Consider the following 12,520-nt stretch of genomic DNA (forward strand, 5'->3'; position numbering starts at 1 on the left):
AATTGGTTGCACGATACAAAAAGGCTACAGCACTTAGACTAAACAGTCGCTAAAAGAAGAAGAAGAATAGTTCATGCCATCGGTTGATTGCTAGTCCTAGCGATTTCCTAGAAAAATCTTCGACCAAATTTCTATTATTTTGGCTATCTATTGCACGGCGAATTAGGTCGGATATCGCTTTGCTACAATCGTTGATAGACTGGCCTTGGTACCAAGTACGCGTGAATTTTTGTGTTTTAATATTTGTACGCCGTAACGAAAATGAATCTGTTGAACAACAAAGGTTAGGACTCAGAGGTCTGGTTCACGGATTAATCAAAATTCGATGACGGAAGAATGGGAGCTGGCCCACAGATGGCAGAACTTCAAGAAATCGCAACGAAAGTATCAGTCAAACTCATTAATCTAAGTAGGGAGGACCTACGAACTCTCACAAGGTACTACACGGGACACTGTCGTCTACGATATCACCTAAGTAAGTTAAATTTATCCGATACTCAAATTTGATGAAACGCCGGTGCACATTCTCCGAATGCGTCTCTCTGGCAAGGCACAGACTCTCCCATCTAGGTGGTGTGACTCTTAATCCCTATTTGATATGGATTAAAAAGCCTAAAAAGGTGCTTAGATACATTAAGTGGAGGCTACATGCAAAATTGGGCTGAAAGATCATGCACAATAGATCTACACAAAGGTCGCAATGCTTCCAGGTGGAATAATAATAATAAACTTGGTTAGGATATAGTTAAAAATGCACACAATTTTCTGAGACCCTGAACTTTGATAAGTAATTGCAAAATTTACTTAAAATTCGTCAGTGAAATCCAGATTCTCTAATCGTCTCGATCAAAAAGTTGTCCCCTATATTGTTTTAAATTCGTCCACCAATACTTATGCGCATCAACTTTCCTTAAACAAATCCATTGAAACTCGGGAAGGAATATAAATTCGCCCAAAAACTTATCTGCAAGTAGAAGAAAGGGAAAAGAGGGAAGAACACTGGCGCAATATGCCAGGCCTGAGGCAATATAAGTTACTGCTGGGGGGCTACAACACAACTCGATATAGGGCATTAATGGGCCTGTCGAAAGATAATCTGAGGATCCTAACAGCTATTCTTACAGGACATTGCAGACTGAACAGCCACATGCAGAAGCTGGGCATACTATCGAACAACACATGCCGATTTTGTGATCGATCAGCGGAGACGGCGGAACATATACTTCTGGAATGTGACGCAATCTCAAGACGTAGGGCTAAGTTTTTGGGCTCACCATGGCCAGATCATTCTCACATCAAATCTCTCAAGCCAGGTGAACTGCTAGGGTTCATCAGAGAAGTCGGCTTGGATGAGGTGCTGTGAAGCAGTTGAGGGCGCAATAGACCAATGGTCGCAGTGCGATCCTCAATTTATTATCTATCTATCTATCTGCAAGTATTCCCTCAAAGTTAGCTGTGAGTTCTGAATTTACGGCAGTTCGTGACGTAACTAGAAAAGAAGTTCACGGGCTATTATAGATACAGCTTCACAGGCAAGGCTTGTTATGCCTATGAGTGATGAGGATTCAGATAGTTTTAGTACCTACCCCCTATTCTGCAGCAGAGAAAAGGAAGGAACCCATAAAGTTGACAAAAATAAGTGGATGAAGCCTTACATGTTCTTGGTTTACACAATTGACGGTAATGAAAGTGAGGGTGGGACTACATCTTAAGGCTAACAGTTGACATATCTTGTTGTGTGATAACCCAGCTTCTCGTTCTCCTCAAAATACCAATTGTGGCCAATCCTCAAAATCGGACATTCCATTCTAGTATTGAGTGCAAGATTCTGATAGACTTTTAGCCTCTGTTTTTGTTGTTTTTGTAGCGATAAGGACACTCCCTGAAGGCCTTGGGGAGTGTTATCGATATTGATGGTCCTTTGCAGGATGCAGATCCGGTATGTTCCGGTACCAAGCACCATTAAGGTACTAGCCCGACCATCTTGGGAACGATTTGGAAAGACCACATGAAAGCTTCTAAGCCATATCGCCCTTCCACCCCTAGATCGATAACGAACTTGGGGTCGCCAGAGCCTCGGCTGTTAAAGATACAGGATTCGCCACGAGTGGGTGAGGTTGACAATTGAGTTTGAGCAAAACTCCTTGAATCAATTTGGCATTTTAGTCGCCTTTTACGAAAGGCTACCTGCTGCGGGTATATTCTAAGTCCCCTAACCCGCTGGGGTAGCTAGACCTTTTTCAACATATGTTTTGAGAAAGGCGACCAATTAGTTTATTGGTGTCTTTCTTTATCGCTTCCTCACGTTTTGCCAGCAAGTGAGTCGGTGGCAATGCTTAACCACATGAAGCAAAAGAACTGGAAATGCTAGCAAGATCGCTACTTATTTTGTGTTGAAGAATTGTGTTTGGATACGAAGTAGTCATTAAAGAGTTACCGGCCAAGTGGTTTTACATCGACATAACTTTGACGTCCATACCCACTGCTTCGGGAGGTCACTTTCGAGGAGATTAAAGCGAAGCTTCTCTTCCAATTTGCGTGATGCTGCTTTTTAATGTTTTCGACAAATTGGGAAGACAGGATGTGTTTGTTCCGACTCTGAATGCCGTCTAAAAAACAGATGAACTTTCTCTGAAAAGCTTTCCTTGGCAGAAATACACCCAGAGTGTTTGTCAAAGTACTTTCGAGTGGCCACTCCTACCTTTAAAAACTTTCTTCAAAGTATTTTATATTGTCTTTCGCAGAGTTTCCAGGATGTTTGTGTTTCTGCCTATCCCCCTGTATATTGGCTCATCATCTGGCTATGTCAAACATACAGATTTCCTGGTACTACCCCCAAATTGGTCTCGTTTATGTTGATCTAAAAGCCGTCTGGTATGGAAAAGCCATAATTTGCATTCACCATTTAATACACAGTTTCCCGAAGCACCATAAAGACGCAGCCTAAAAAAAAACAACTTTATTAACATTTAAAGTTTTTCAAAAATAAAATTTCAGAAGGGGTTTAATATCATCATTAATTTGCGCTTAACTACCTAAGCGATTTTAGCGGACGGTTTTTGTAATAAGCTACGTCAGCTATCCCTGCTTTGCGATAAGTGATGCCAATTGCGAGCACCTAGGTAGGTCAGTCAGGTCTTCCTCCACCTGGCTTACCCCAAATCGGTGGAGGTATCCCCCTTTCTCTGCTTCCAAGCGGTGTCGACTGAAATACTTTTTTGGCCGGAGCGTCTTCGTCCATTTGCATAACATGATCTAGCCAGCGAAGCCTGTGGGTTTTTATTCGCTTATTCATTAAACCTCCTTCGATACTCGCCGTTGACTGCAAGGAGAAGAACATAAATCTTCCGGAGCAGTTTTCTCTCGAGCACTCCAAGAGCCATCTCATCTTCTCTCGAGCCATACGTCACGACAGACCTTATTAGCGACTTGTAGAGCGTAATTTTTGTTCGTCTAGAGAGGACTTGGATTGTTGGAAAGAGTTATTCACGAATTTATTTCTAGGCAGACACTGTTTTTGCTATTTATGCTGGTTTCCAAATAACCGAAATCCTTCACAGTTTCGAATTTATATACATCAACAGTGACGTGGCTGCCAAGGCGCGAATACGTCGATTCTTTCGTGGATGACAGCAAGTGCTTCGTCTTGCCCTCATTTACCGCAAGATGCACTTTCTGGCTTCTTTTTCTAATCCCTAAAAAGCAGAATTTACAGCGCGTTTGTTCAGGTTAATAATATCAATATCATCAGCATACGCCAGTAGATGTACGCTCTTTTAATAGATTATACCATCACAATTTAGCTCTGCTGCTAGAATTATCTTCTCCAGCTTCATTTTTAAGATATCACACGAAAGAGAGTCGGCTTTTCTGCAGTCTCGTTTGATTTCTAATGGCTCGGAGAGGTCTTTCACAATCCTTATGGAGTTGGTGGTGTTGCTCCTCAACTTTCCAGTGAACTTAAAATCAGATATAGCAACATGCAAGCAGCTTCTTTTTCGCGCTGTCAAACGCTGTTTTAAAGTCGACGAAATGATGGCTAGTGTTGCTTCTCTCATAGTGAGTCTTCTCCAGGATCGGGCGCATACTGAAGATCAAGTCGATAGTAGATTTACCAGGTCTTGCACTGATAAGTTCCAATCAGTTTGTAGACTACGGGCTTCAGTCTTTCGCACAGTACGCTAGATGGGAGCTTATGAGCGATATTAAGCAGGCTGATTCACCCAGCTTTGCATACTCGCCTTTCTTGTGGGCTGGCCAGAGTACACTTCGGTTCCAATGAGGAGGGGTTAGTATGAACTAAAATCTTTTAGTAAAAACCAATAACTCCTTGGCCACCAAAGCAGTACATTTTCACGGTTTTGTGCATGTGCTACTAACAACCTTTGAGACCCCCCTTAACCTTTAAGAGCAAAGTTCTCTTACACAAATATTCCATAACTAGCTTTTGTTTAACAAAAACAAGATCTAAATGAGTTGTGCCGTGCTATCACAAAATTAGTTAATTTTTAAAAACGAATGTAATTACACTGGTCAACAACATTTTTGTACATGGTTCGTGCGTATATTTTTTTTTATTGCTTTTGCACCCACAAATAAGAATATGAACATACAAAAGTTTTTGATTTGGGTTTGTTCGAAAAAAATGAGAGAAACGAAAAACATGAAAATTCATCAAAATTTGACATAGATTTGATTTATTCTAGTATAGTAAAAATCAATTTAAGATTTATTCTTATAAATTTAGTTTTAGAATACAGTTTAAATGTTTAAAAATGCTTTTTCCTGCTTTTCCCGCCATATTCGGTAACATTTTCTCTTATTAACGTCCAAATATAGGTCCCCATCATGCTTTCCGTATACTGGCTTTGGTAGCGTTTCTCAAACTCCATTATATCTTGATGGAATCGCTCCCAATGTTCTTCTGAATAAGCCCCCATATTATCTTTGAATTTATCCAGATGTGAATGTAACATATGCATCTTTAGCAACATTTAACATCCGATGGCGGAAAAATTCGTAATCATGCCAGTTATCAGCTCATCATAATTTTCACCCCTATGATTTCCAAGAAAACCATGAACTACTGCCTTAAAACTGTTCCACGCTAGTTTCTCCTTATTGCTAAGTAGGTCCGGGAAAATATCGCAGTTCATAATTTTTTTTATTTGAGGGCCAACAAAGACTCCAGCTTTAATTTTCGCCTCTGACAGCTTTGGAAAAAAAATCTGCAAATATTTGAAAGCTTTAGACTCAATATTAAGAGCCTTCACAAATTGTTTAATAAGGCCCAATTTAATATGCAATGGCGGCATCAATATATTTTTAGGATCGACAATTGCTTCATGTTTAATATTAAATCTTCGAACTCCATACTCAGTACGTTCAGGCCAATGTTTTTGGCGATAGTTGGTGGCATCATTTCTGCTATCCCATAGACAAAGATATAACAAGAGTGTTTGGTATATCCACCTTGCAATCCAGTAAAAAAACAAACCATCTTGAAGTCTCCAATAACTTCCCACTTGTATTCCGTATATTTGATTGCAGTTAATAGCATTTTAATACTGTCATAATTTTCTTTGAGATGTATGGAATGTGCCAGTGGAATAGCTGGAAATTTGTTCCGATTGTGTAGTAGAACTGCTTTTAGACTTTTTGTTGAGCTGTCGATAAAGAGGCGACTTCATTTGTATTACAAGGAATCGAAGTAAATTTCGTTGTTTAAGCCGCGATACTAATAAATCTGCTTTGTCTTTTGATAGATTTAAGTCTCTTTTTAAGGCACTGAGATCTTCAGAGTTGATGAGATGTGGTATTCCTGGTTCAAAATGAGGAACAAATTCGGAATGTACGGATGCAGATGAACTCGGTATTTGAAAGCTGCCTTGAGGAAATAGTTGCTTTTCCAACACAGGTGGATCAGGTACAGGATTTTGTTTCGAATGTGGTACTGGAGCGGATGTCGATGGTAGTTCCGGATATATTGTTTTCCTTAAACGTTTCCCTTTCAGTGGTTTCACTACACAAAAATAGCAATCAGTGTCATGATTACTCGGTTCCCTCCAAATCCTCGGCACTACGAACTTCATGGCTCTTTTCTCACCCTGGTACCAAACTGTAATAAAACGCAAAGCATTTCATAACAATTTCAGTTACTATGCAATTATATATATGTAGATATATGTATATATATGAAACAGTTAGTGCAATAAAAAAGAGAAAATAAACTTACGCTCCAGAATGCTTCTGCAAGAGTTACATGAAACATGTTTTGTCCTGGTTTTTAACAGGTAGACCGAAGTAGGCTAGTAAGGTCTCGCAAATCCTTGTATTTTTAGTTAAATCAAACTTTTTTTGTCTTCTTTTAATACATTCGCCACATATATGTATAGCAAAACGAATTAGCCGCTCGTTTACAACTTCTCGAAGACACCATTCCTCTGTGATATGCAAAAACATAGTGTCACCCACAACGAGTGACCCAAGAAACTACAGCTTCTTAAAAAAATTGTACTTTCAAAAACGCTATCAGGTAGCCGTCATGCTCTATTGCTAGGCCTGCCAATCCGTCAGTAAAAGTTTCGATGAGTTTCTTAATATGTACTTAACGAATTGCCAAATCTACCTAAAATCATGTGTATCTGGGACCTTTTATCTCCTTTGTACTGTTTCTCAGCCAAATTTTGAAAATTTGATTCGTAATTGCATTTTTTTTTTATAGAATTGAACATATAATCCGAATATATAGGCCAAAAGGCATGTACAAAGAAAAATTTTTTTGTTGACCTGTGTTATCAAATAAAATTTTAAATAATAAAACTAGGGATGAGCATTTCGATTTCGCCAGCTAATAATAATTTAAATGTTTGACTCGAAGCTTTAATTGCATTAACAACAATTAAACTTGTAGTTCAAAGTAATTACATAGCAAATCCAACCATACTCAGCACCTCCGGCGCCCGTTATTAGCACCTGCCTGGCACCAACTAAATACATAGCATACATTCACATATACACATACATACTTAATCACTTTAGTGACCGGCCGGTACTCATTAAAATGTTGCATTGTTGTTTTTGCTCTGTTAGCGGCGCTGATTGTTAACTGCCCAGTCGACCATACACGTTTACTTAGTTATATACCTACATGTAAGTTTACACACATATCTATAAAAATAAATATCTTTCATAAGGCTATACGCCTTCGACTCGCATTCAACTTAGTATTTTACCTTTTCTTTTTTTTTTTAGTTAAAAGAAAATGAGCAACGAATAAATACTTTCACTTTTCAATATGGTCTGCAAATATTTTTATTTATTGGCGTGTTATAAGCATATACACATACACACGCATGCGCCGTCACGCAAAGCTGCATTGAGGCGCTTCAGTCGCTGCGTGACGCATAACGCATCAAATGTTGTTGTTATTGTTGGTGTAGTGGACATGCACATGCCAAATGACGCCAGCCGCATTTATTGCATACCGCATTCCAAATCCCAAAAAAACACACACACACAAACTCACACTAAACAAGTAAGGCAGGCTAAGTTCGCGTGTAGCCGAACATTACATTCTCAGCTGCCAAATTATAGCTTGCAAAACTTTTAAATTACCTTCTTTTAAAAGTGGGCGGTTCCACGCCCATTGTCCAAAATTTTACTAACTTTCTATTCTGCGTCATAAGATCAACCCACCTACCAAGTTTCATCGTTTTATCCGTTTTTATACTCAGCTGAGCAGAGCTCACAGAGTATATTAATTTTGTTCCCATAACGGAAATCCGTAACGGTATAAACTAATCGAGATAGATATAGACTTCTATATATCAAAATGATCTGGGCGAAAAAGGAAATTCATTTAGCCATGTCCGTCCGTCCGACCGTCTGCGCGTTAACACGATAACTTGAGTAAATTTTGAGGTATCTTGATGAAATTTGGTATGTAGGTTCCTAGGCACTCATATCAGATCGCTGTTTAAAATGAACGAAATCGGACTATAGCCACGCCCACTTTTTCGATATCGAAAATTCCGAAAAACCGAAAAAGTCCGATAATTCATTACCAAAGACGGATAGAGCGATGAAACTTGGTAGGTGGGTTGATCTTATGACGCAGAATAGAAATTTTTGGACAATGGGCGTGGCATCGCCCACTTTTAAAAGAAGGTAATTTGCATGCTGCAACAAAATACAAAAATAAAAGAAAATTTCAAAATGGGCGTGGCTCCGCCCTTTTTCATTTAATTTGCCTAGAACACTTTTAATGCCATAAGTCGAACAAAAATTTACCAATCCTTGTGAAATTTGGTAGGGGCAGGGTATCGGTTGAAGCCACGCCCAGTTTTTATACACAGTCTTCCGTCTGTCCTTCCGCTCGGCCGTTAACACGATAACTTGAGCAAAAACCGATATATCTTTACTATACTTAGTGCACGTATTTATCTGAACTCACTTTATCTTGGTATAAAAAATGGCCCAAACCCGACCACACCTACTTTTTCGATATCGAAAATTACGAAAAATTAAAAAAATGCCAAAATTCTATACCAAATACGAAAAAATGGACGAAACATGGTAATTGGATTGGTTTATTGACGCAAAATATAACTTTAGGAAAAACTTTGTAAAATGGGTGTGACACTTACCATATTAAGCAGAATAAAATGAAAAAGTTCTGTAGGGCGAAATCAAAAGCCCTTGGCATCTTGGCAGGAATACTGTTCGTGGTATTACATATATAAATAAATTAGCGGTACCCGACAGATGATTTTGGTGGATATCTCGAAAACGCCTTCACATATAAAACTAGGGGTCACTCCCTTTTAAAACCCTTATTAATACCTTTAATTTGATACCCATATCGTACAAACACATTCTCGAGTCACCCCTGGTCCACCTCTATGGCGATATCTCTAAAAGGCGTCCGCCTATAGAACTATGGCCCTCCCTTTTAAAATACTCATTAATATCTTCCATTTGATACCCATGTCATACAAACACATTCCGGGGTTACCCTAGGTTCATTTTCCGACATGGTAATTTTCCCTTATTTTGTCTCCAAAGCTCTCAGCTGAGTATGTAATGTTCGGTTACACCCGAACTTAGCCTTCCTTACTTGTTGGTAATGAATTATCACACATTTTCGGTCTTTCGAAATTTTTGATATCGAAAAAGTGGGCTTGGTTATAGTTTTTCATTTTCATTAATTTTAAATAGCAATCTGGGATGAGTGCCTTTACATACCAGATTTCATTGAGATACCTCAAAATTTACTCAAGCTATCATGTTTACGGACGGACGGACATGGCTAAATGAATTTCTTTTTTCGCCCAGATCATTTTGATTAGTTTATGCCGTTACGGGGTACCGTTATGCGAACAAAATTAATATACTCCGTGAACTCTGCTTAGCTGAGTATAAAAATCGCATGCAAGTCAATACAAATTATAAAAGAGCTATTTATTTGTTTGGTATTTTGTTGTTGTTTTTTTGCTGTATTGTTGTTTTTCGTTTGTGGTTCAACGTGAAATCTCGTTTGCATATTTAGTCAACTGTTTTTTTTTCGCTAATTTTGTGTTAAATAATGGGCGTGGTCATATGAGTGTGATGACCTTAAAAGATTTCTTTTCACTGCGGTTTCCTAACAAAATTTGACAATGCCACCATTTGCCTTTTGTTTGGCTATTTCGACCTTTGCTTTGAGGACATCATGATCGTTCCGGGAGACAGTAAAATTGATTGGAATGACATTCACTGTGTATGTGCGAATGTATTTTGTATATGAATGTGCAAACGAGTATGTAAATATGTACATTAGGGTGTTTCTTATAAATCATATAAGATCATTTATTCTCCTTCAAGCAGATGGAGTTAAGATTTCTCATTTTATAGGGCTCAAAATCGATAGTACTAAAGTTATCGATGTCACATATAAGTTTTGGTCCCAAATGGAAACGGTTACACGGTTTTGCAAGAGCTGTTCAAATTCAGATAATCTTATGAGGACTCAGTGTATCAAAATTTGAACTTTCACTAATGTGCGAGACAGTTTAAATGAGACTCGAAAAAATCGTGAATTTAATTAACAACAACCACCCTAATATACATGCTTTGAAAGTTAAATTTTTTAGTCAGTCAAAGCTCCCCGTTCGGTCGTCCTTGTAATACTTCTCGCTTTTAAGTATAAGACCCTTTTTTACCTCTCTGCTATAGGGTTGATTGCAGATCAATTAGGTTTGAAACGCTGCAGGAGCGACGAAATCAGTCCATAGCGACAACTGAGAAGATGGATTATTATAAAAATTACAACCTTGGATAGCGAGCAACAGGGACATGGAATAGAGGATGATTCGTTTTATTTTGTTGATTTTCCGGCAGGGTGGATAATTAATGTATATTGGAAACATTTTCCGTCATCCCTTGTCAAATTTGGTTTGGAGACAAACCAGTTTCGTTGTCTAGTATGACATTAACAGAAAAAAGAATCCCTATAACAATACCGAACAGCAGCGAGCAACCCTCGCTTCTGTAACCTGGTTGAGAACGCAGGGTTAGGTAGTGATCGGCTGAAGGCGACAACTCTGCTTTTAAGAGGCAGAGGGTAGAGGACAAGCGGCCCAATTTCAGGACTGTGAAGCAGGTTTTTCGACACGACGAGGCATGTACCTCTACGACTGCAGAAGAGAGGGATTGGACAACTCAAAATATCTGGTATCCACGTGCATCCAAAGATGGAAAGCAAAAAACCAATGAGGGAAGTGGTAGAAAGTTGGTATTTCCAGAGATATTTATGAAGCGAAGAAGATTCCCTGTATGTGGCGCTATCGGTAGCAGCAATCATTTAGGAAAAATTACAGAAAAAATGCAGTTATGGGCGATTATGCCCAGGTCCAAATAATCATGCTGAGACCAAAAATGTCCATAACTTTGAGGATACTGTTTTCCCACTAAGCCAAAACGAGGATGAAATGGAGGTTTATTCGCTTTAGATGGTATCTCGAGTCCGTCACCTACTTAGGTATTATAACAAATCGATAATATTTTGATAAAAATAGAAAGTTTCGACAGAAAATCGACATTTCTTCGATAGAAAATTTATTAGTTTCCGATAAAAAATCGGTATTTTTGCGATAACAAATCGATATCTTTTCGTTGGCATAACCAATAATTTTCCAATAACAAATCGATAATTCTTCAGTAGCACGTATATAATTCACCAATAAAATATCGATAACTCTTAGATAACAGTTGTTATCAATAACAAACCGATAACACAACAATAACATACCGATAAGTATCCAATATTTATAACAGCCCGATAACTTTTCGTATTCATAAATAGCGTTTTCCGAGCCCCGCTAAATAATTTTAAAACAGCCATGAAATTATCCCAAAAAAGTCGCTAACATAAACCCGAAACTATATCGAAGTAGCTCCAGAATATTTCCAAGTTGATCACATAATGAGCTCAAATAGTCTGAAAATAAGCACGAAATAGTCGCGAAATCATCCTGGAATAGTCAGTCATGCAAGTTATCCCGAAATTTTCTCCAACACCTTCTCAAAATAACCTCGGAAATGGACCTAAAACGACACCGAAAAAAAATCAAAAATAAGGTCTAAATTGTCTATAAAAATAGCCCAAAGACTTTTCATATTAATTCATGAACTTTCCGAACCCTGCTAAAACAAAAAATAGTCTCAAAATTACCGCGAAGTAGTCGCTAACGAGATGATTAGATAATGAACTCAAAATAGTGCCGACATTATACCGAAATAGCCATGCAAATAATTCCGAAATGTTCCCTCACACCTTCCAAAAATTAATAAGTACTTATAAAAATCACGCAAAAACTCCATCTAAAATTATTCCGCTATAGCCCCGAAATGATCACGAAGTAGTCGCGAGCATAAACCCGAAATTATACCGAAATTGCTCGGCACTGATCCCAACAAGATCACCTAATGATTTCAAAATAACCCCGACATAATTCGGCAATAGTCCCGAAATGATCTCGAAAAAGTACTTAAAACCAACGCGCAAACAATCCAAGAGAAACTCAAAATTATCTATAATAGAAGAACGCTAACTTTTCGTATTCATAAATTAATTTTTCCGCACCCATCTAAAATGATCCCGAAGCAGTCGCTAGAATAATCCCGAAATTTTCTCGAAATGGCTCGGGAATGATCAGGTAGTAGTCCCGAAATAGTCATCGAAATACTTAAATCGATATTGGAAAAATCCAAGCTTATTCCCAAATGATCTCAAAATAGTCCTAGAATGATCTCAATGCTGCTGTAATTAATCTCCCGAACTATCCAGCAACAATTTTAGCAAGAATGGGATGGTAAATCTCTTAATCTTAGCCTATTTCGGTAACAAACTAACAGTTTTAAAAAAACTTTAGGCACTTGATGAACTCAGTGATAGTAAGAAAACACTTGAAAATATAAATTAATCACTGTGAAGGTCATTCAAAAATCAACATATATGATTGAGAAAGCCCTTTTTTGT

At 38.2% G+C, this 12,520-nt stretch overlaps 1 protein-coding gene across 8 annotated transcripts in view; it reads left to right on the forward strand.

Moving 5' to 3' along the window:
* The window catches only part of sas (stranded at second), a 122,417-nt gene that overhangs the window by 66,326 nt on the left and 43,571 nt on the right, over nucleotides 1-12,520 (forward strand). The window lies entirely within an intron of this gene.

The sequence above is a fragment of the Eurosta solidaginis genome, chromosome 1 (assembly GCF_040869045.1).
Source record: "Eurosta solidaginis isolate ZX-2024a chromosome 1, ASM4086904v1, whole genome shotgun sequence".
Classification (NCBI taxonomy): Eukaryota; Metazoa; Arthropoda; class Insecta; order Diptera; family Tephritidae; genus Eurosta; species Eurosta solidaginis.